The following is a 23,750-nucleotide window of genomic DNA, read 5'->3' on the forward strand; positions in this document are numbered from 1 at the left end:
GATGAGGATGGGCATTGTCATTTTCTGAGCTGGGAACGGGCAGAAAGGTGAGAAAATGTCGGATTTTGACCATTTGTGCTCACCTTTCAATTTCAACGTACCTCTCTATAACATGACCCAGCTGTAATGTCAGTAGTCGCATATGTTTGATTTTTGGTTTGCTTGTAGGGCGCAGGCACCCACATTCAGTGACCCAGAAAATTTGGCACTGCTGTGAATAGTTTAGTCGCAAAGTGAAGATTCACGGGTAAAAAGCCCCAAACTTGGAGATAGGGTATTATTCAGCTTTCAGCAGCCGTGGGCGAGCTCTTTAGAGAAATGTGGGTCTTTTTCTGGGTGCCCTTGTCTATGTCCAGCTACACAACGAGATGAGGATGGTCATTGTCATTTTCTGAGCTGCGAACGGGCAGAAAGGTGAGAAAATGTCGGATTTTGACCATTTGTGCTCACCTTTCAATTTCAACGTACCTCTCTATAACATGGGCCAGCTGTAATGTCAGTAGTCGCATATGTTTGATTTTTGGTTTGCTTGTAGGGCGCAGGCACCCACATTTAGTAAGCCAGAAAATTTGGCACTGCTGTGAATAGTTTAGTCGCAAAGTGAAGATTCACGGGTAAAAAGCCCCAAACTTGGAGATAAGTTATTATTCAGCTTTCAGCAGCCGTGGGCGAGTTCTTTAGAGAAATGTGGGTCTTTTTCTGGGTGCCCTTGTCTATGTCCAGCTACACAACGAGATGAGGATGGGAATTGTCATTTTCTGAGCTGCGAACGGGCAGAAAGGTGAGAAAATGTCGGATTTTGACCATTTGTGGTCACCTTTCAATTTCAACGTACCTCTCTATAACATGAGCCAGCTGTAATGTCAGTAGTCGCATATGTTTGATTTTTGGTTTGCTTGTAGGGCGCAGGCACCCACATTCAGTGAGCCAGAAAATTTGGCACTGCTGTGAATAGTTTAGTCGCAAAGTGAAGATTCACGGGTAAAAAGCCCCAAACTTGGAGATAGGTTATTATTCAGCTTTCAGCAGCCGTGGGCGAGTTCTTTAGAGAAATGTGGGTCTTTTTCTGGGTGCCCTTGTCTATGTCCAGCTACACAACGAGATGAGGATGGTCATTGTCATTTTCTGAGCTGCGAACGGGCAGAAAGGTGAGAAAATGTCGGATTTTGACCATTTGTGGTCACCTTTCAATTTCAACGTACCTCTCTATAACATGAGCCAGCTGTGATCTCAATAGTCGCATATGTTTGATTTTTGGTTTGCTTGTAGGGCGCAGGCACCCACATTCAGTGACCCAGAAAATTTGGCACTGCTGTGAATAGTTTAGTCGCAAAGTGAAGATTCACGCGTAAAAAGCCCAAAACTTGGAGATAGGGTATTATTCAGCTTTCAGCAGCCGTGGGCGAGTTCTTTAGAGAAATGTGGGTCTTTTTCTGGGTGCCCTTGTCTATGTCCAGCTACACAACGAGATGAGGATGGGCATTGTCATTTTCTGAGCTGCGAACGGGCAGAAAGGTGAGAAAATGTCGGATTTTGACCATTTGTGCTCACCTTTCAATTTCAACGTACCTCTCTATAACATGAGCCAGCTGTAATGTCAGTAGTCGCATATGTTTGATTTTTGGTTTGCTTGTAGGGCGCAGGCACCCACATTCAGTGACCCAGAAAATTTGGCACTGCTGTGAATAGTTTAGTCGCAAAGTGAAGATTCACGGGTAAAAAGCCCCAAACTTGGAGATAGGTTATTATTCAGCTTTCAGCAGCCGTGGGCGAGCTCTTTAGAGAAATGTGGGTCTTTTTCTGGGTGCCCTTGTCTATGTCCAGCTACACAACGAGATGAGGATGGTCATTGTCATTTTCTGAGCTGCGAACGGGCAGAAAGGTGAGAAAATGTCGGATTTTGACCATTTGTGCTCACCTTTCAATTTCAACGGACCTCTCTATAACATGACCCAGCTGTAATGTCAGTAGTCGCATTTGTTTGATTTTTGGTTTGCTTGTAGGGCGCAGGCACCCACATTCAGTGAGCCAGAAAATTTGGCACTGCTGTGAATAGTTTAGTCGCAAAGTGAAGATTCACGCGTAAAAAGCCCCAAACTTGGAGATAGGGTATTATTCAGCTTTCAGCAGCCGTGGGCGAGTTCTTTAGAGAAATGTGGGTCTTTTTCTGGGTGCCCTTGTCTATGTCCAGCTACACAACGAGATGAGGATGGGCATTGTCATTTTCTGAGCTGCAAACGGGCAGAAAGGTGAGAAAATGTCGGATTTTGACCATTTGTGCTCACCTTTCAATTTCAACGTACCTCTCTATAACATGACCCAGCTGTAATGTCAGTAGTCGCATATGTTTGATTTTTGGTTTGCTTGTAGTGCGCAGGCACCCACATTCAGTGACCCAGAAAATTTGGCACTGCTGTGAATAGTTTAGTCGCAAAGTGAAGATTCACGGGTAAAAAGCCCCAAACTTGGAGATAGGTTATTATTCAGCTTTCAGCAGCCGTGGGCGAGCTCTTTAGAGAAATGTGGGTCTTTTTCTGGGTGCCCTTGTCTATGTCCAGCTACACAACGAGATGAGGATGGTCATTGTCATTTTCTGAGCTGCGAACGGGCAGAAAGGTGAGAAAATGTCGGATTTTGACCATTTGTGCTCACCTTTCAATTTCAACGTACCTCTCTATAACATGAGCCAGCTGTAATGTCAGTAGTCGCATATGTTTGATTTTTGGTTTGCTTGTAGGGCGCAGGCACCCACATTCAGTGACCCAGAAAATTTGGCACTGCTGTGAATAGTTTAGTCGCAAAGTGAAGATTCACGGGTAAAAAGCCCCAAACTTGGAGATAGGTTATTATTCAGCTTTCAGCAGCCGTGGGCGAGTTCTTTAGAGAAATGTGGGTCTTTTTCTGGGTGCCCTTGTCTATGTCCAGCTACAAAACGAGATGAGGATGGTCATTGTCATTTTCTGAGCTGCGAACGGGCAGAAAGGTGAGAAAATGTCGGATTTTGACCATTTGTGGTCACCTTTCAATTTCAACGTACCTCTCTATAACATGAGCCAGCTGTAATGTCAGTAGTCGCATATGTTTGATTTTTGGTTTGCTTGTAGGGCGCAGGCACCCACATTCAGTGACCCAGAAAATTTGGCACTGCTGTGAATAGTTTAGTCGCAAAGTGAAGATTCATGGGTAAAAAGCCCCAAACTTGGAGATAGCTTATTATTCAGCTTTCAGCAGCCGTGGGCGAGCTCTTTAGAAAAATGTGCGTCTTTTTGTGGGTGCCCTTGTCTATGTCCAGCTACACAACGAGATGAGGATGGTCATTGTCATTTTCTGAGCTGCGAACGGGCAGAAAGGTGAGCAAATGTCGGATTTTGACCATTTGTGGTCACCTTTCAATTTCAACGTACCTCTCTATAACATGACCCAGCTGTAATGTCAGGAGTCGCATTTGTTTGATTTTTGGTTTGCTTGTAGGGCGCAGGCACCCTCATTCAATGACCGAGAAAATTTGGCACTGCTGTGAATAGTTTAGTCGCAAAGTGAAGATTCACGGGTAAACAGCCCCAAACTTGGAGATAGGGTATTATTACGCTTTCAGCAGCCGTGGGCGAGTTCTTTAGAGAAATGTGGGTCTTTTTCTGGGTGCCCTTGTCTATGTCCAGCTACACAACGAGATGAGGATGGTCATTGTCATTTTCTGAGCTGCGAACGGGCAGAAAGGTGAGAAAATGTCGGATTTTGACCATTTGTGGTCACCTTTCAATTTCAACGTACCTCTCTATAACATGAGCCAGCTGTAATGTCAGTAGTCGCATATGTTTGATTTTTGGTTTGCTTGTAGGGCGCAGGCACCCACATTCAGTGACCCAGAAAATTTGGCACTGCTGTGAATAGTTTAGTCGCAAAGTGAAGATTCACGGGTAAAAAGCCCCAAACTTGGAGATAGGGTATTATTCAGCTTTCAGCAGCCGTGGGCGAGCTCTTTAGAGAAATGTGGGTCTTTTTCTGGGTGCCCTTGTCTATGTCCAGCTACACAACGAGATGAGGATGGTCATTGTCATTTTCTGAGCTGCGAACGGGCAGAAAGGTGAGAAAATGTCGGATTTTGACCATTTGTGCTCACCTTTCAATTTCAACGTACCTCTCTATAACATGGGCCAGCTGTAATGTCAGTAGTCGCATATGTTTGATTTTTGGTTTGCTTGTAGGGCGCAGGCACCCACATTTAGTAAGCCAGAAAATTTGGCACTGCTGTGAATAGTTTAGTCGCAAAGGGAAGATTCACGGGTAAAAAGCCCCAAACTTGGAGATAAGTTATTATTCAGCTTTCAGCAGCCGTGGGCGAGTTCTTTAGAGAAATGTGGGTCTTTTTCTGGGTGCCCTTGTCTATGTCCAGCTACACAACGAGATGAGGATGGGCATTGTCATTTTCTGAGCTGCGAACGGGCAGAAAGGTGAGAAAATGTCGGATTTTGACCATTTGTGGTCACCTTTCAATTTCAACGTACCTCTCTATAACATGAGCCAGCTGTAATGTCAGTAGTCGCATATGTTTGATTTTTGGTTTGCTTGTAGGGCGCAGGCACCCACATTCAGTGAGCCAGAAAATTTGGCACTGCTGTGAATAGTTTAGTCGCAAAGTGAAGATTCACGGGTAAAAAGCCCCAAACTTGGAGATAGGTTATTATTCAGCTTTCAGCAGCCGTGGGCGAGTTCTTTAGAGAAATGTGGGTCTTTTTCTGGGTGCCCTTGTCTATGTCCAGCTACACAACGAGATGAGGATGGTCATTGTCATTTTCTGAGCTGCGAACGGGCAGAAAGGTGAGAAAATGTCGGATTTTGACCATTTGTGGTCACCTTTCAATTTCAACGTACCTCTCTATAACATGAGCCAGCTGTGATCTCAATAGTCGCATATGTTTGATTTTTGGTTTGCTTGTAGGGCGCAGGCACCCACATTCAGTGACCCAGAAAATTTGGCACTGCTGTGAATAGTTTAGTCGCAAAGTGAAGATTCACGCGTAAAAAGCCCAAAACTTGGAGATAGGGTATTATTCAGCTTTCAGCAGCCGTGGGCGAGTTCTTTAGAGAAATGTGGGTCTTTTTCTGGGTGCCCTTGTCTATGTCCAGCTACACAACGAGATGAGGATGGGCATTGTCATTTTCTGAGCTGCGAACGGGCAGAAAGGTGAGAAAATGTCGGATTTTGACCATTTGTGCTCACCTTTCAATTTCAACGTACCTCTCTATAACATGAGCCAGCTGTAATGTCAGTAGTCGCATATGTTTGATTTTTGGTTTGCTTGTAGGGCGCAGGCACCCACATTCAGTGACCCAGAAAATTTGGCACTGCTGTGAATAGTTTAGTCGCAAAGTGAAGATTCACGGGTAAAAAGCCCCAAACTTGGAGATAGGTTATTATTCAGCTTTCAGCAGCCGTGGGCGAGCTCTTTAGAGAAATGTGGGTCTTTTTCTGGGTGCCCTTGTCTATGTCCAGCTACACAACGAGATGAGGATGGTCATTGTCATTTTCTGAGCTGCGAACGGGCAGAAAGGTGAGAAAATGTCGGATTTTGACCATTTGTGCTCACCTTTCAATTTCAACGGACCTCTCTATAACATGACCCAGCTGTAATGTCAGTAGTCGCATTTGTTTGATTTTTGGTTTGCTTGTAGGGCGCAGGCACCCACATTCAGTGAGCCAGAAAATTTGGCACTGCTGTGAATAGTTTAGTCGCAAAGTGAAGATTCACGCGTAAAAAGCCCCAAACTTGGAGATAGGGTATTATTCAGCTTTCAGCAGCCGTGGGCGAGTTCTTTAGAGAAATGTGGGTCTTTTTCTGGGTGCCCTTGTCTATGTCCAGCTACACAACGAGATGAGGATGGGCATTGTCATTTTCTGAGCTGCAAACGGGCAGAAAGGTGAGAAAATGTCGGATTTTGACCATTTGTGCTCACCTTTCAATTTCAACGTACCTCTCTATAACATGACCCAGCTGTAATGTCAGTAGTCGCATATGTTTGATTTTTGGTTTGCTTGTAGTGCGCAGGCACCCACATTCAGTGACCCAGAAAATTTGGCACTGCTGTGAATAGTTTAGTCGCAAAGTGAAGATTCACGGGTAAAAAGCCCCAAACTTGGAGATAGGTTATTATTCAGCTTTCAGCAGCCGTGGGCGAGCTCTTTAGAGAAATGTGGGTCTTTTTCTGGGTGCCCTTGTCTATGTCCAGCTACACAACGAGATGAGGATGGTCATTGTCATTTTCTGAGCTGCGAACGGGCAGAAAGGTGAGAAAATGTCGGATTTTGACCATTTGTGCTCACCTTTCAATTTCAACGTACCTCTCTATAACATGAGCCAGCTGTAATGTCAGTAGTCGCATATGTTTGATTTTTGGTTTGCTTGTAGGGCGCAGGCACCCACATTCAGTGACCCAGAAAATTTGGCACTGCTGTGAATAGTTTAGTCGCAAAGTGAAGATTCACGGGTAAAAAGCCCCAAACTTGGAGATAGGTTATTATTCAGCTTTCAGCAGCCGTGGGCGAGTTCTTTAGAGAAATGTGGGTCTTTTTCTGGGTGCCCTTGTCTATGTCCAGCTACAAAACGAGATAAGGATGGTCATTGTCATTTTCTGAGCTGCGAACGGGCAGAAAGGTGAGAAAATGTCGGATTTTGACCATTTGTGGTCACCTTTCAATTTCAACGTACCTCTCTATAACATGAGCCAGCTGTAATGTCAGTAGTCGCATATGTTTGATTTTTGGTTTGCTTGTAGGGCGCAGGCACCCACATTCAGTGACCCAGAAAATTTGGCACTGCTGTGAATAGTTTAGTCGCAAAGTGAAGATTCATGGGTAAAAAGCCCCAAACTTGGAGATAGCTTATTATTCAGCTTTCAGCAGCCGTGGGCGAGCTCTTTAGAAAAATGTGCGTCTTTTTGTGGGTGCCCTTGTCTATGTCCAGCTACACAACGAGATGAGGATGGTCATTGTCATTTTCTGAGCTGCGAACGGGCAGAAAGGTGAGAAAATGTCGGATTTTGACCATTTGTGGTCACCTTTCAATTTCAACGTACCTCTCTATAACATGACCCAGCTGTAATGTCAGGAGTCGCATTTGTTTGATTTTTGGTTTGCTTGTAGGGTGCAGGCACCCACATTCAGTGAGCCAGAAAATTTGGCACTGCTGTGAAGCATTTGTTTGATTTTTGGTTTGCTTGTAGGGCGCAGGCACCCTCATTCAGTGACCCAGAAAATTTGGCACTGCTGTGAATAGTTTAGTCGCAAAGTGAAGATTCACGGGTAAAAAGCCCCAAACTTGGAGATAGGGTATTATTCAGCTTTCAGCAGCCGTGGGCGAGTTCTTTAGAGAAATGTGGGTCTTTTTCTGGGTGCCCTTGTCTATGTCCAGCTACACAACGAGATGAGGATGGTCATTGTCATTTTCTGAGCTGCGAACGGGCAGAAAGGTGAGAAAATGTCGGATTTTGACCATGTGTGCTCACCTTTCAATTTCAACGTACCTCTCTATAACATGGGCCAGCTGTAATGTCAGTAGTCGCATATGTTTGATTTTTGGTTTGCTTGTAGGGCGCAGGCACCCACATTCAGTGAGCCAGAAATTTTGGCACTGCTGTGAATAGTTTAGTCGCAAAGTGAAGATTCATGGGTAAAAAGCCCCAAACTTGGAGATAGCTTATTATTCAGCTTTCAGCAGCCGTGGGCGAGCTCTTTAGAAAAATGTGGGTCTTTTTGTGGGTGCCCTTGTCTATGTCCAGCTACACAACGAGATGAGGATGGTCATTGTCATTTTCTGAGCTGCGAACGGGCAGAAAGGTGAGAAAATGTCGGATTTTGACCATTTGTGGTCACCTTTCAATTTCAACGTACCTCTCTATAACATGACCCAGCTGTAATGTCAGTAGTCGCATTTGTTTGATTTTTGGTTTGCTTGTAGGGTGCAGGCACCCACATTCAGTGAGCCAGAAAATTTGGCACTGCTGTGAATAGTTTAGTCGCAAAGTGAAGATTCACGGGTAAAAAGCCCCAAACTTGGAGATAGGTTATTATTCAGCTTTCAGCAGCCGTGGGCGAGTTCTTTAGAGAAATGTGGGTCTTTTTCTGGGTGCCCTTGTCTATGTCCAGCTACACAACGAGATGAGGATGGTCATTGTCATTTTCTGAGCTGTGGACGGGCAGAAAGGTGAGAAAATGTCGGATTTTGACCATTTGTGCTCACCTTTCAATTTCAACGCACCTCTCTATAACATGACCCAGCTGTAATGTCAGTAGTCGCATTTGTTTGATTTTTGGTTTGCTTGTAGGGCGCAGGCACCCTCATTCAGTGACCGAGAAAATTTGGCACTGCTGTGAATAGTTTAGTCGCAAAGTGAAGATTCACGGGTAAAAAGCCCCAAACTTGGAGATAGGGTATTATTCAGCTTTCAGCAGCCGTGGGCGAGTTCTTTAGAGAAATGTGGGTCTTTTTCTGGGTGCCCTTGTCTATGTCCAGCTACACAACGAGATGAGGATGGTCATTGTCATTTTCTGAGCTGCGAACGGGCAGAAAGGTGAGAAAATGTCGGATTTTGACCATTTGTGGTCACCTTTCAATTTCAACGTACCTCTCTATAACATGAGCCAGCTGTAATGTCAGTAGTCGCATATGTTTGATTTTTGGTTTGCTTGTAGGGCGCAGGCACCCACATTCAGTGACCCAGAAAATTTGGCACTGCTGTGAATAGTTTAGTCGCAAAGTGAAGATTCATGGGTAAAAAGCCCCAAACTTGGAGATAGGTTATTATTCAGCTTTCAGCAGCCGTGGGCGAGCTCTTTAGAAAAATGTGCGTCTTTTTGTGGGTGCCCTTGTCTATGTCCAGCTACACAACGAGATGAGGATGGTCATTGTCATTTTCTGAGCTGCGAACGGGCATAAAGGTGAGAAAATGTCGGATTTTGACCATTTGTGGTCACCTTTCAATTTCAACGCACCTCTCTATAACATGGGCCAGCTGTAATGTCAGTAGTCGCATATGTTTGATTTTTGGTTTGCTTGTAGGGCGCAGGCACCCACATTCAGTAAGCCAGAAAATCTGGCACTGCTGTGAATAGTTTAGTCGCAAAGTGAAGATTCACGGGTAAAAAGCCCCAAACTTGGAGATAAGTTATTATTCAGCTTTCAGCAGCCGTGGGCGAGTTCTTTAGAGAAATGTGGGTCTTTTTCTGGGTGCCCTTGTCTATGTCCAGCTACACAACGAGATGAGGATGGTCATTGTCATTTTCTGAGCTGCGAACGGGCAGAAAGGTGAGAAAATGTCGGATTTTGACCATTTGTGCTCACCTTTCAATTTCAACGTACCTCTCTATAACATGACCCGGCTGTAATGCCAGTAGTCGCATTTGTTTGATTTTTGGTTTACTTGTAGGGCGCAGGCACCCACATTCAGTGACCCAGAAAATTTGGCACTGCTGTGAATAGTTTAGTCGCAAAGTGAAGATTCACGGGTAAAAAGCCCCAAACTTGGAGATAGGGTATTATTCAGCTTTCAGCAGCCGTGGGCGAGTTCTTTAGAGAAATGTGGGTCTTTTTCTGGGTGCCCTTGTCTATGTCCAGCTACACAACGAGATGAGGATGGTCATTGTCATTTTCTGAGCTGCGAACGGGCAGAAAGGTGAGAAAATGTCGGATTTTGCCCATTTGTGCTCACCTTTCAATTTCAACGTACCTCTCTATAACATGGGCCAGCTGTAATGTCAGTAGTCGCATATGTTTGATTTTTGGTTTGCTTGTAGGGCGCAGGCACCCACATTCAGTGAGCCAGAAAATTTGGCACTGCTGTGAATAGTTTAGTCGCAAAGTGAAGATTCACGGGTAAAAAGCCCCAAACTTGGAGATAGGGTGTTATTCAGCTTTCAGCAGCCGTGGGCGAGTTCTTTAGAGAAATGTGGGTCTTTTTCTGGGTGCCCTTGTCTATGTCCAGCTACACAACGAGATGAGGATGGTCATTGTCATTTTCTGAGCTGCGAACGGGCAGAAAGGTGAGAAAATGTCGGATTTTGACCATTTGTGGTCACCTTTCAATTTCAACGTACCTCTCTATAACATGACCCAGCTGTAATGTCAGTAGTCGCATTTGTTTGATTTTTGGTTTGCTTGTAGGGTGCAGGCACCCACATTCAGTGACCCAGAAAATTTGGCACTGCTGTGAATAGTTTAGTCGCAAAGTGAAGATTCACGGGTAAAAAGCCCCAAACTTGGAGATAGGTTATTATTCAGCTTTCAGCAGCCGTGGGCGAGTTCTTTAGAGAAATGTGGGTCTTTTTCTGGGTGCCCTTGTCTATGTCCAGCTACACAACGAGATGAGGATGGTCATTGTCATTTTCTGAGCTGTGAACGGGCATAAAGGTTAGAAAATGTCGGATTTTGACCATTTGTGCTCACCTTTCAATTTCAACGCACCTCTCTATAACATGACCCAGCTGTAATGTCAGTAGTCGCATTTGTTTGATTTTTGGTTTGCTTGTAGGGCGCAGGCACCCTCATTCAGTGACCCAGAAAATTTGGCACTGCTGTGAATAGTTTAGTCGCAAAGTGAAGATTCACGGGTAAAAAGCCCCAAACTTGGAGATAGGGTATTATTCATCTTTCAGCAGCCGTGGGCGAGTTCTTTAGAGAAATGTGGGTCTTTTTGTGGGTGCCCTTGTCTATGTCCAGCTACACAACGAGATGAGGATGGTCATTGTCATTTTCTGAGCTGCGAACGGGCAGAAAGGTGAGAAAATGTCGGATTTTGACCATGTGTGCTCACCTTTCAATTTCAACGTACCTCTCTATAACATGGGCCAGCTGTAATGTCAGTAGTCGCATATGTTTGATTTTTGGTTTGCTTGTAGGGCGCAGGCACCCACATTCAGTAAGCCAGAAAATCTGGCACTGCTGTGAATAGTTTAGTCGCAAAGTGAAGATTCACGGGTAAAAAGCCCCAAACTTGGAGATAAGTTATTATTCAGCTTTCAGCAGCCGTGGGCGAGTTCTTTAGAGAAATGTGGGTCTTTTTCTGGGTGCCCTTGTCTATGTCCAGCTACACAACGAGATGAGGATGGTCATTGTCATTTTCTGAGCTGCGAACGGGCAGAAAGGTGAGAAAATGTCGGATTTTGACCATTTGTGCTCACCTTTCAATTTCAACGTACCTCTCTATAACATGACCCGGCTGTAATGCCAGTAGTCGCATTTGTTTGATTTTTGGTTTACTTGTAGGGCGCAGGCACCCACATTCAGTGACCCAGAAAATTTGGCACTGCTGTGAATAGTTTAGTCGCAAAGTGAAGATTCACGGGTAAAAAGCCCCAAACTTGGAGATAGGGTATTATTCAGCTTTCAGCAGCCGTGGGCGAGTTCTTTAGAGAAATGTGGGTCTTTTTCTGGGTGCCCTTGTCTATGTCCAGCTACACAACGAGATGAGGATGGTCATTGTCATTTTCTGAGCTGCGAACGGGCAGAAAGGTGAGAAAATGTCGGATTTTGCCCATTTGTGCTCACCTTTCAATTTCAACGTACCTCTCTATAACATGGGCCAGCTGTAATGTCAGTAGTCGCATATGTTTGATTTTTGGTTTGCTTGTAGGGCGCAGGCACCCACATTCAGTGAGCCAGAAAAATTGGCACTGCTGTGAATAGTTTAGTCGCAAAGTGAAGATTCACGGGTAAAAAGCCCCAAACTTGGAGATAGGTTATTATTCAGCTTTCAGCAGCCGTGGGCGAGTTCTTTAGAGAAATGTGGGTCTTTTTCTGGGTGCCCTTGTCTATGTCCAGCTACACAACGAGATGAGGATGGTCATTGTCATTTTCTGAGCTGCGAACGGGCAGAAAGGTGAGAAAATGTCGGATTTTGACCATTTGTGCTCACCTTTCAATTTCAACGTACCTCTCTATAACATGAGCCAGCTGTAATGTCAGTAGTCGCATATGTTTGATTTTTGGTTTGCTTGTAGGGCGCAGGCACCCACATTCAGTGACCCAGAAAATTTGGCACTGCTGTGAATAGTTTAGTCGCAAAGTGAAGATTCACGGGTAAAAAGCCCCAAACTTGGAGATAGGTTATTATTCAGCTTTCAGCAGCCGTGGGCGAGTTCTTTAGAGAAATGTGGGTCTTTTTCTGGGTGCCCTTGTCTATGTCCAGCTACACAACGAGATGAGGATTGTCATTGTCATTTTCTGAGCTGCGAACGGGCAGAAAGGTGAGAAAATGTCGGATTTTGACCATTTGTGCTCACCTTTCAATTTCAACGTACCTCTCTATAACATGACCCGGCTGTAATGTCAGTAGTCGCATTTGTTTGATTTTTGGTTTGCTTGTAGGGCGCAGGCACCCACATTCAGTGACCCAGAAAATTTGGCACTGCTGTGAATAGTTTAGTCGCAAAGTGAAGATTCACGGGTAAAAAGCCCCAAACTTGGAGATAGGGTATTATTCAGCTTTCAGCAGCCGTGGGCGAGTTCTTTAGAGAAATGTGGGTCTTTTTCTGGGTGCCCTTGTCTATGTCCAGCTACACAACGAGATGAGGATGGTCATTGTCATTTTCTGAGCTGCGAACGGGCAGAAAGGTGAGAAAATGTCGGATTTTGACCATTTGTGCTCACCTTTCAATTTCAACGTACCTCTCTATAACATGAGCCAGCTGTAATGTCAGTAGTCGCATATGTTTGATTTTTGGTTTGCTTGTAGGGCGCAGGCACCCACATTCAGTGACCCAGAAAATTTGGCACTGCTGTGAATAGTTTAGTCGCAAAGTGAAGATTCACGGGTAAAAAGCCCCAAACTTGGAGATAGGTTATTATTTAGCTTTCAGCAGCCGTGGGCGAGCTCTTTAGAGAAATGTGGGTCTTTTTCTGGGTGCCCTTGTCTATGTCCAGCTACACAACGAGATGAGGATGGTCATTGTCATTTTCTGAGCTGCGAACGGGCAGAAAGGTGAGAAAATGTCGGATTTTGACCATTTGTGCTCACCTTTCAATTTCAACGTACCTCTCTATAACATGATCCGGCTGTAATGTCAGTAGTCGCATTTGTTTGATTTTTGGTTTGCTTGTAGGGCGCAGGCACCCACATTCAGTGACCCAGAAAATTTGGCACTGCTGTGAATAGTTTAGTCGCAAAGTGAAGATTCACGGGTAAAAAGCCCCAAACTGCACCGTCGTTGGCCAGAAATAGGTATTCTGCTCCGTTGTGAAGTCTACACACAGACATTGCGGTACACACACATACACACACATACACACACAAGTAGGCACAAGCATGTGCCCACACACGCATAAACACGACGCATACGTACACACACATACACACACATGTACGAGGCATGCACATATGCATGCATACATGTACAAACACATGTACACACACATACACACACGCACACGCTCACGCACGCTCACGCGCACGCACACACATACACACAAACACACACGTATTAGCACTTCTATACGATTCGCAGTCTGTGCAACACACGAATGCCATCACAGTCATGAATTTTGTTTACCCCAATACGGTTCAGACAGCAATGCCACGTGTGCATAAAGTGACCCAAGGGCAACCAGAACGGTAATCCGGCAGACAAACCCAGATTACTTCATGTTCCAGTCCCCCACCACCCTGGTGTACAAGCACCCACCGTCACAGTGTGATACGCAATGCTCTAAACAAAACCCTGCAAACCGGAATTCACCAGTGCTGAAGGGTACACACGGCAAAGCGGCTTACTTTAGCCGCAGCACGTTTTCCGCTTTGTGTAATCCGTGGCCGCTTCACAGTGGCCGCCTGTGATGTTGATTGCTGGGGCTGAGGGGTTACGCTGTACAAACACAGCAGCACACACACACATACACATCGTGACGCATGCACACAAACAACACGAGTGCACGCACGCGCATACACACTCTCACACAACACACACACATACACACACCACACACAACACACCACACAGAGGAAGCACGCGAGAATGAGCGGCCAGCTTGTACGCCACTGTTACATGGGGTTTCTGCAACAGTCATAGTCAAGCAACTAACAACAATACAGACTTATACCAGTGCCTCCACCATTGTTCAGAGACGAGCACATTGGACACTAGTCCTGCACAATCAAACAAACAATTGCCAGGCTTTTAATACGTGACAGCAAATCAAACCGACTGCTCCGTAATTAGAAATAAAATGGATATAGCATTCAGCACATCTGACCCAGACATACTGCATGAGTAATACGATGTAATCCTTTCGTCGCCACCAGCCGTCAGCGAAAAGGAAGAAAAAAGTTGGGTCTGTCCGGGATTTGAACCCGGGACCTCTCGCACCCTAAGCGAGAATCATACCCCTAGACCAACAGACCAACCACACACCACACTGAAACATTACAGACTTTCTGGCATCTTTCTGGTACCAAGAGATAAAATCCACCGCGTGACGTCAGAGGTATGACATTATCAGTACCTGTTGAAATTCTCTCTTGTCTTTGAAAAAGCGGAGTAGTTGGCCACTGAGCACGGTGTAGTAAGCTTTCCAAGAACGAGCAGCAGACTATAGCCAAGGGCAGTTGATGCAAAGAAAGAACAGAAAAAACGAAGTCAGCATGGTCATTATCTAGATAGCAATGCAGCAGTGGGTTTACCGGGTGTTAGCGGCCGTCGCGAGTTCCCTCTGGGAACGGACACGATAATTTACTCTCGTTTTAGTGCATCAGCATGCACCGCATGCCCCCCCCCCCCCACAATACACACATACAAATTACACAAGGGCACTTAAAATCGATAGCACAGCACATGCATGAAATGATGAAATGAAACGTGTGCACGCGTGCGTGGTGGGAGGTGTGTGCGTGTGTGTGTGTGTGTGTGTGTGTGTGTGTGCGTGTGCATGCGCGCGTGCGGGTGCATAGAGGTACGGTTTACCTTCCGTCAACCCTCATCCAGCTCATTCTTTCTCTGCATGACTCCTTCACATTCCCAGCTTAGTATCATCACCTAGAACATGACGAATCAACAACAGAAATACAGAAATACAGAAATACATGAACCTCGCACCTCGGTTATCCGGACCCGAAGTCACGGGCACTTCGATCGACCGGGCACATTTTGGGCGAGAAAGGACAGGTGAGACAATACGCTCGTACGCGTGTACGGGCTCTATTCTTCTGTCGTCGTTTCCCATCCTAGGGCCCCGGCCGCTGGTGTTCGAAAGCTGCATATCTCCCCCCCCCCCCCTCCACACACACCACAATTGAAAGGTGAGAACAAATGGTCAAAATCCGACATTTTCTAACCTTTATGCCCGTTCCCAGCTCAGAAAATGACAATGACCATCCTCATCTCGTTGTGTAGCTGGACATAGACAAGGGCACCCAGAGAAAGACCCACATTTCTCTAAAGAATTCGCCCACGGCTGCTGAAAGCTGAATAATAACCTATCTCCAAATTTGGGGCTATTTACCCGTGAATCTTCACTTTGCGACTAAACTATTCACAGCAGGGCCAAATTTTCTCGGTCACTGAATGTGGGTGCCTGCGCCCTACAAGCAAACCAAAAATCAAACCAATGCGACTACTGACATTACAGCTGGGTCATGTCGTAGAGAGGTACGTTGAAATTGAAAGGTGAGCACAAATGGTCAAAATCCGATATTTTCTAACCTTTATGCCTGTTCGCAGCTCAGAAAATGACAATGACCATCCTCATCTCGTTGTGCAGCTGGATATAGACAAGGGCACCCACAAAAAGACCCACATTTCTCGAAAGAACTCGCCCACGGCTGCTGAAAGCTGAATAATACCCTATCTCCAAGTTTGGGGCTTTTTACCCGTGAATCTTCACTCTGCGACTAAACTATTCACAGTAGTGCCAAATTTTCTCCGTCACTAAATGTGGGTGCCTGCGCCCTACAAGCAAACCAAAAATCAAACCAATGCGACTGCTGACATTACAGCTGGGTCATGTTATAGAGGGGTACGTTGAAATTGAAAGGTGAGCACAAATGGTCAAAATCCGACATTTTCTCACCTTTCTGCCCGTTCGCAGCTCAGAAAATGACAATGACCATCCTCATCTCGTTGTGTACCTGGACATAGACAAGGGCACACAGAAAAAGACCCACATTTCTCTAAAGAATTCGCCCACGGCTGCTGAAAGCTGAATAATAACCTATCTCCAAGTTTGGGGCTTTTTACCCGTGAATCTTCACTTTGCGACTAAACTATCCACAGCAGTGCCAAATTTTCTGGGTCACTGAATGTGGGTGCCTGCGCCCTACCAGCAAACCAAAAATCAAACCAATGCGACTACTGACATTACAGCTGGGTCATTTTATAGAGAGGTACGTTGAAATTGAAAGGTGAGCACAAATGGTCAAAATCCGACATTTTCTAACCTTTATGGCCGTTCGCAGCTCAGAAAATGACAATGACCTTCCTCATCTCGTTGTGTAGCTGGACATAGACAAGGTCACCCACAAAAAGACCCACATTTCTCGAAAGAACTCGCCCACGGCTGCTGAAAGCTGAATAATAACCTATCTCCAAGTTTGGGGCTTTTTACCCGTGAATCTTCACTTTGCGACTAAACTATTCACAGCAGTGCCAAATTTTCTGGGTCACTGAATGTGGGTGCCTGCGCCCTACAAGCAAACCAAAAATCAAACCAATGCGACTACTGACATTACAGCTGGGTCATTTTATAGAGAGGTTCGTTGAAATTGAAATGGGAGCACAAATGGTCAAAATCCGACATTTTCTAACCTTTATGTTCGTTCGCAGCTCAGAAAATGACAATGACCATCCTCATCTCGTTGTGTAGCTGGACATAGACAAGGGCACCTACAAAAAGACAAACATTTCTCGAAAGAACTCGCCCACGGCTGCTGAAAGCTGAATAATAACCTATCTCCAAGTTTGGGGCTTTTTTACCAGTGAATCTTCACTTTGCGACTAAACTATTCACAGCAGTGCCAAATTTTCTCGGTCACTGAATGTGGGTGCCTGCGCCCTACAAGCAAACAAAAAATCAAACCAATGCGACTACTGACATTACAGCTGGATCATGTCGTAGAGAGGTACGTTGAAATTGAAAGGTGAGCACAAATGGTCAAAATCCGACATTTTCTAACCATTATGCCGGTTCGCAGCTCAGAAAATAACAATGACCATCCTCATCTCGTTGTGTAGCTGGACATAGACAAGGGCACCCAGAAAAAGACCCACATTTCTCTAAAGAACTCGCCCACGGCTGCTGAAAGCTGAATAATAACCTATCTCCAAGTTTGGGGCTTTTTACCCGTGAATCTTCACTTTGCGACTAAACTATTGACAGCAGTGCCAAATTTTCTGGGTCACTGAATGTGGGTGCCTGCGCCCTACCAGCAAGCCAAAAATCAAACCAATGCAACTACTGACATAACGGCTGGGTCATTTTATAGAGAGGTACGTTGAAATTGAAAGGTGAGCACAAATGGTCAAAATCCGACATTTTCTAACCTTTATGCCCGTTCGCAGCTCAGAAAATGACAATGACCATCCTCATCTCGTTGTGTAGCTGGACATAGACAAGGGCACCCAGAAAAAGACCCACATTTCTCGAAAGAACTCGCCCATGGCTGCTGAAAGCTGAATAATAACCTATCTCCAAGTTTGGGGCTTTTTACCCGTGAATCTTCACTTTGCGACTAAACTATTCACAGCAGTGCCAAATTTTCTCGGTCACTGAATGTGGCTGCCTGCGCCCTACAAGCAAACAAAAAATTAAACCAATGCGACTACTGACATTACAGCTGGATCATGTCGTAGAGAGGTACGTTGAAACTGAAAGGTGAGCACAAATGGTCAAAATCCGACATTTTCTAACTTTTATGCCCAATCGCAGCTCAGAAAATGACAATGACCATCCTCATCTCGTTGTGTAGCTGGACATAGACAAGGGCACTCACAAAAAGACAAACATTTCTCGAAAGAACTCGCCCACGGCTGCTGAAAGCTGAATAATAACCTATCTCCAAGTTTGGGGCTTTTTTACCCGTGAATCTTCACTTTGCGACTAAACTATTCACAGCAGTGCCAAATTTTCTCGGTCACTGAATGTGGGTGCCTGCGCCCTACAAGCAAACAAAAAATTAAACCAATGCGACTACTGACATTACAGCTGGATCATGTCGTAGAGAGGTACGTTGAAATTGAAAGGTGAGCACAAATGGTCAAAATCCGACATTTTCTAACCTTTATGCCGGTTCGCAGCTCAGAAAATGACAATGACCATTCTCATCTCGTTATGTAGCTGGACATAGACAAGGGCACCCACAAAAAGACAAACATTTCTCGAAAGAACTCGCCCACGGCTGCTGAAAGCTGAATAATAACCTATCTCCAAGTTTGGGGCTTTTTTACCAGTGAATCTTCACTTTGCGACTAAACTATTACCAGCAGTGCCAAATTTTCTGGGTCACTGAATGTGGGTGCCTGCGCCCTACAAGCAAACCAAAAATCAAACATATGCGACTACTGACATTACAGCTGGGTCATTTTATAAAGAGGTACGTTGAAATTGAAAGGTGAGCACAAATGGTCAAAATCCGACATTTTCTAACTTTTATGCCCAATCGCAGCTCAGAAAATGACAATGACCATCCTCATCTCGTTGTGTAGCTGGACATAGACAAGGGCACCCACAAAAAGACCCACATTTCTCTAAAGAACTCGCCCACGGCTGCTGAAAGCTGAATAATAACCTATCTCCAAGTTTGGGGCTTTTTACCCGTGAATCTTCACTTTGCGACTAAACTATTCACAGCAGTGCCAAATTTTCTCAGTCACTGAATGTGGGTGCCTGCGCCCTACCAGCAAACCAAAAATCAAACCAATGCGACTACTGACATTACAGCTGGGTCATTTTATAGAGAGGTACGTTGAAATTGAAAGGTGAGCACAAATGGTCAAAATCCGACATTTTCTAACCTTTATGCCCGTTCGCAGCTCAGAAAATGACAATGACCATCCTCATCTCGTTGTGTAGCTGGACATAGACAAGGGCACCCAGAAAAAGACCCACATTTCTCTAAAGAACTCGCCCCCGGCTGCTGAAGGCTGAATAATAACCTATCTCCAAGTTTGGGGCTTTTTACCCGTGAATCTTCACTTTGCGACTAAACTATTCACAGCAGTGCCAAATTTTCTCGGTCACTGAATGTGGGTGCCTGCGCCCTAAGAGCAAACTAAAAATCAAACCAATGCGACTACTGACATTACAGCTGGGTCATTTTGTAGAGAGGTACGTTGAAATTGAAAGGTGAGCACAAATGGTCAAAATCCGACATTTTCTAACCTTTATGCCCGTCTGCAGCTCAGAAAATGACAATGACCATCCTCATCTCGTTGTGTAGCTGGACATAGACAAGGGCACCCACAAAAAGACCCACATTTCTCGAAAGAACTCGCCCATGGCTGCTGAAAGCTGAATAATAACCTATCTCCAAGTTTGGGGCTTTTTACCCGTGAATCTTCACTTTGCGACTAAACTATTCACAGCAGTGCCAAATTTTCTCGGTCACTGAATGTGGGTGCCTGCGCCCTACAAGCAAACCAAAAATCAAACCAATGCGACTACTGACATTACAGCTGGGTCATTTTATAGAGAGGTACGTTGAAATTGAAAGGTGAGCACAAATGGTCAAAATCCGACATTTTCTGACCTTTATGCCCGTTCGCAGCTCAGAAAATGACAATGACCATCCTCATCTCGTTGTGTAGCTGGACATAGACAAGGGCACCCACAAAAAGACCCACATTTCTCTAAAGAACTCGCCCACGGCTGCTGAAAGCTGAATAATAACCTATCTCCAAGTTTGGGGCTTTTTACCCGTGAATCTTCGCTTTGCGACTAAACTATTCACAGCAGTGCCAAATTTTCTGGGTCACTGAATGTGGGTGCCTGCGTCCGACCAGCACACCAAAAATCAAACCAATGCGACTACTGACATTACAGCTGGATCATGTCGTAGAGAGGTACGTTGAAATTGAAAGGTGAGCACAAATGGTCAAAATCCGACATTTTCTAACCTTTATGCCCGTCTGCAGCTCAGAAAATGACAATGACCATCCTCATCTCGTTGTGTAGCTGGACATAGACAAGGGCACCCACAAAAAGACCCACATTTCTCGAAAGAACTCGCCCATGGCTGCTGAAAGCTGAATAATAACCTATCTCCAAGTTTGGGGCTTTTTACCCGTGAATCTTCACTTTGCGACTAAACTATTCACAGCAGTGCCAAATTTTCTCGGTCACTGAATGTGGGTGCCTGCGCCCTACAAGCAAACCAAAAATCAAACCAATGCGACTACTGACATTACAGCTGGGTCATTTTATAGAGAGGTACGTTGAAATTGAAAGGTGAGCACAAATGGTCAAAATCCGACATTTTCTGACCTTTATGCCCGTTCGCAGCTCAGAAAATGACAATGACCATCCTCATCTCGTTGTGTAGCTGGACATAGACAAGGGCACCCACAAAAAGACCCACATTTCTCTAAAGAACTCGCCCACGGCTGCTGAAAGCTGAATAATAACCTATCTCCAAGTTTGGGGCTTTTTACCCGTGAATCTTCGCTTTGCGACTAAACTATTCACAGCAGTGCCAAATTTTCTGGGTCACTGAATGTGGGTGCCTGCGTCCGACCAGCACACCAAAAATCAAACCAATGCGACTACTGACATTACAGCTGGATCATGTCGTAGAGAGGTACGTTGAAATTGAAAGGTGAGCACAAATGGTCAAAATCCGACATTTTCTAACCTTTATGGCCCTTCGCAGCTCAGAAAATGACAATGACCATCCTCATCTCGTTGTGTAGCTGGACATAGACAAGGGCACCCACAAAAAGACCCACATTTCTCTAAAGAACTCGCCCACGGCTGCTGAAAGCTGAATAATAACCTTTCTCCAAGTTTCGGGCTTTTTACCCGTGAATCTTCACTTTGCGACTAAACTATTCACAGCAGTGCCAAATTTTCTGGGTCACTGAATGTGGGTGCCTGCGCCCTACCAGCAAACCAAAAATCAAACCAATGCGACTACTGACATTACAGCTGGGTCATTTTATATAGAGGTACGTTGAAATTGAAAGGTGAGCACAAATGGTCAAAATCCGACATTTTCTAACCTTTATGCCCGTTCCCAGCTCAGAAAATGACAATGACCATCCTCATCTCGTTGTGTAGCTGGACATAGACAAGGGCACCCACAAAAAGACCCACATTTCTCGAAAGAACTCGCCCCCGGCTGCTGAAAGCTGAATAATAAACTATCTCCAAGTTTGGGGCTTTTTACCCGTGAATCTTCACTTTGCGACTAAACTATTCACAGCAGTGCCAAATTTTCTCGGTCACTGAATGTGGGTGCCTGCGCCCTAAGAGCAAACTAAAAATCAAACCAATGCGACTACTGACATTACAGCTGGGTCATTTTGTAGAGAGGTACGTTGAAATTGAAAGGTGAGCACAAATGGTCAAAATCCGACATTTTCTAACCTTTATGCCCGTTCGCAGCTCAGAAAATGACAATGACCATCCTCATCTCGTTGTGTAGCTGGACATAGACAAGGGCACCCAGAAAAGACCCACATTTCTCGAAAGAACTCGCCCATGGCTGCTGAAAGCTGAATAATAACCTATCTCCAAGTTTGGGGCTTTTTACCCGTGAATCTTCACTTTGCGACTAAACTATTCACAGCAGTGCCAAATTTTCTGGGTCACTGAATGTGGGTGCCTGCGCCCTACAAGCAAACCAAAAATCAAACCAATGCGACTACTGACATTACAGCTGGGTCATTTTATATAGAGGTACGTTGAAATTGAAAGGTGAGCACAAATGGTCAAAATCCGACATTTTCTAACCTTTATGGCCCTTCGCAGCTCAGAAAATGACAATGACCAACCTCATCTCGTTGTGTAGCTGGACATAGACAAGGGCACCCACAAAAAGACCCACATTTCTCTAAAGAACTCGCCCACGGCTGCTGAAAGCTGAATAATAACCTATCTCCAAGTTTGGGGCTTTTTACCCGTGAATCTTCGCTTTGCGACTAAACTATTCACAGCAGTGCCAAATTTTCTGGGTCACTGAATGTGGGTGCCTGCGTCCGACCAGCACACCAAAAATCAAACCAATGCGACTACTGACATTACAGCTGGATCATGTCGTAGAGAGGTACGTTGAAATTGAAAGCCGGTGAGCACAAATGGTCAAAATCCGACATTTTCTAACCTTTATGCCGGTTCGCAGCTCAGAAAATGACAATGACCATTCTCATCTCGTTATGTAGCTGGACATAGACAAGGGCACCCAGAAAAATACCCACATTTCTCTAAAGAATTCGCCCACGGCTGCTGAAAGATGAATAATAACCTATCTCCAAGTTTGGGGCTTTTTACCCGTGAATCTTCACTTTGCGACTAAACTATTCACAGCAGTGCCAAATTTTCTGGGTCACTGAATGTGGGTGCCTGCGCCCTACAAGCAAACCAAAAATCAAACCAATGCGACTACTGACATTACAGCTGGGTCATTTTATAGAGAGGTACGTTGAAATTGAAAGGTGAGCACAAATGGTCAAAATCCGACATTTTCTAACCTTTATGGCCCTTCGCAGCTCAGAAAATGACAATGACCATTCTCATCTCGTTGTGTAGCTGGACATAGACAAGGGCACCCAGAAAAAGACCCACATTTCTCTAAAGAACTCGCCCACGGCTGCTGAAAGCTGAATAATAACCTTTCTCCAAGTTTCGGGCTTTTTACCCGTGAATCTTCACTTTGCGACTAAACTATTCAAAAGCAGTGCCAAATTTTCTGGGTCACTGAATGTGGGTGCCTGCGCCCTACCAGCAAACCAAAAATCAAACCAATGCGACTACTGACATTACAGCTGGGTCATTTTATAGAGAGGTACGTTGAAATTGAAAGGTGAGCACAAATGGTCAAAATCCGACATTTTCTAACCTTTATGGCCCTTCGCAGCTCAGAAAATGACAATGACCATCCTCATCTCGTTGTGTAGCTGGACATAGACAAGGGCACCCAGAAAAAGACCCACATTTCTCTAAAGAACTCGCCCACGGCTGCTGAAAGCTGAATAATAACCTTTCTCCAAGTTTCGGGCTTTTTACCCGTGAATCTTCACTTTGCGACTAAACTACTTATTCACAGCAGTGCCAAATTTTCTCGGTCACTGAATGTGGGTGCCTGCGCCCTACCAGCAAACCAAAAATCAAACCAATGCGACGACTGACATTACAGCTGGGTCATTTTATATAGAGGTACGTTGAAATTGAAAGGTGAGCACAAATGGTCAAAATCCGACATTTTCTAACCTTTATGCCCGTTCCCAGCTCAGAAAATGACAATGACCATCCTCATCTCGTTGTGTAGCTGGACATAGACAAGGGCACCCACAAAAAGACCCACATTTCTCGAAAGAACTCGCCCCCGGCTGCTGAAAGCTGAATAATAACCTATCTCCAAGTTTGGGGCTTTTTACCCGTGAATCTTCACTTTGCGACTAAACTATTCACAGCAGTGCCAAATTTTCTGGGTCACTGAATGTGGGTGCCTGCGCCCTACCAGCAAACCAAAAATCAAACCAATGCGACTACTGACATTACAGCTGGGTCATTTTATAGAGAGGTACGTTGAAATTGAAAGGTGAGCACAAATGGTCA

The 23,750-nt window shown here is 45.0% G+C and overlaps 1 long non-coding RNA gene and 1 other non-coding gene across 3 annotated transcripts in view; one reads left to right on the top strand and one right to left on the bottom strand.

Moving 5' to 3' along the window:
* The window catches only part of LOC135820714 (uncharacterized), a 283,499-nt gene that overhangs the window by 192,411 nt on the left and 67,338 nt on the right, over positions 1 to 23,750 (top strand). The gene's annotated exons all lie outside the window — the stretch shown is intronic.
* Trnap-agg (transfer RNA proline (anticodon AGG)) lies at positions 14,317 to 14,388 on the bottom strand. Its single transcript has one exon. It is a non-coding gene; the product is annotated as a tRNA-Pro (tRNA).

Source organism: Sycon ciliatum, chromosome 7 (genome assembly GCF_964019385.1).
Source record: "Sycon ciliatum chromosome 7, ocSycCili1.1, whole genome shotgun sequence".
Classification (NCBI taxonomy): domain Eukaryota; kingdom Metazoa; phylum Porifera; class Calcarea; order Leucosolenida; family Sycettidae; genus Sycon; species Sycon ciliatum.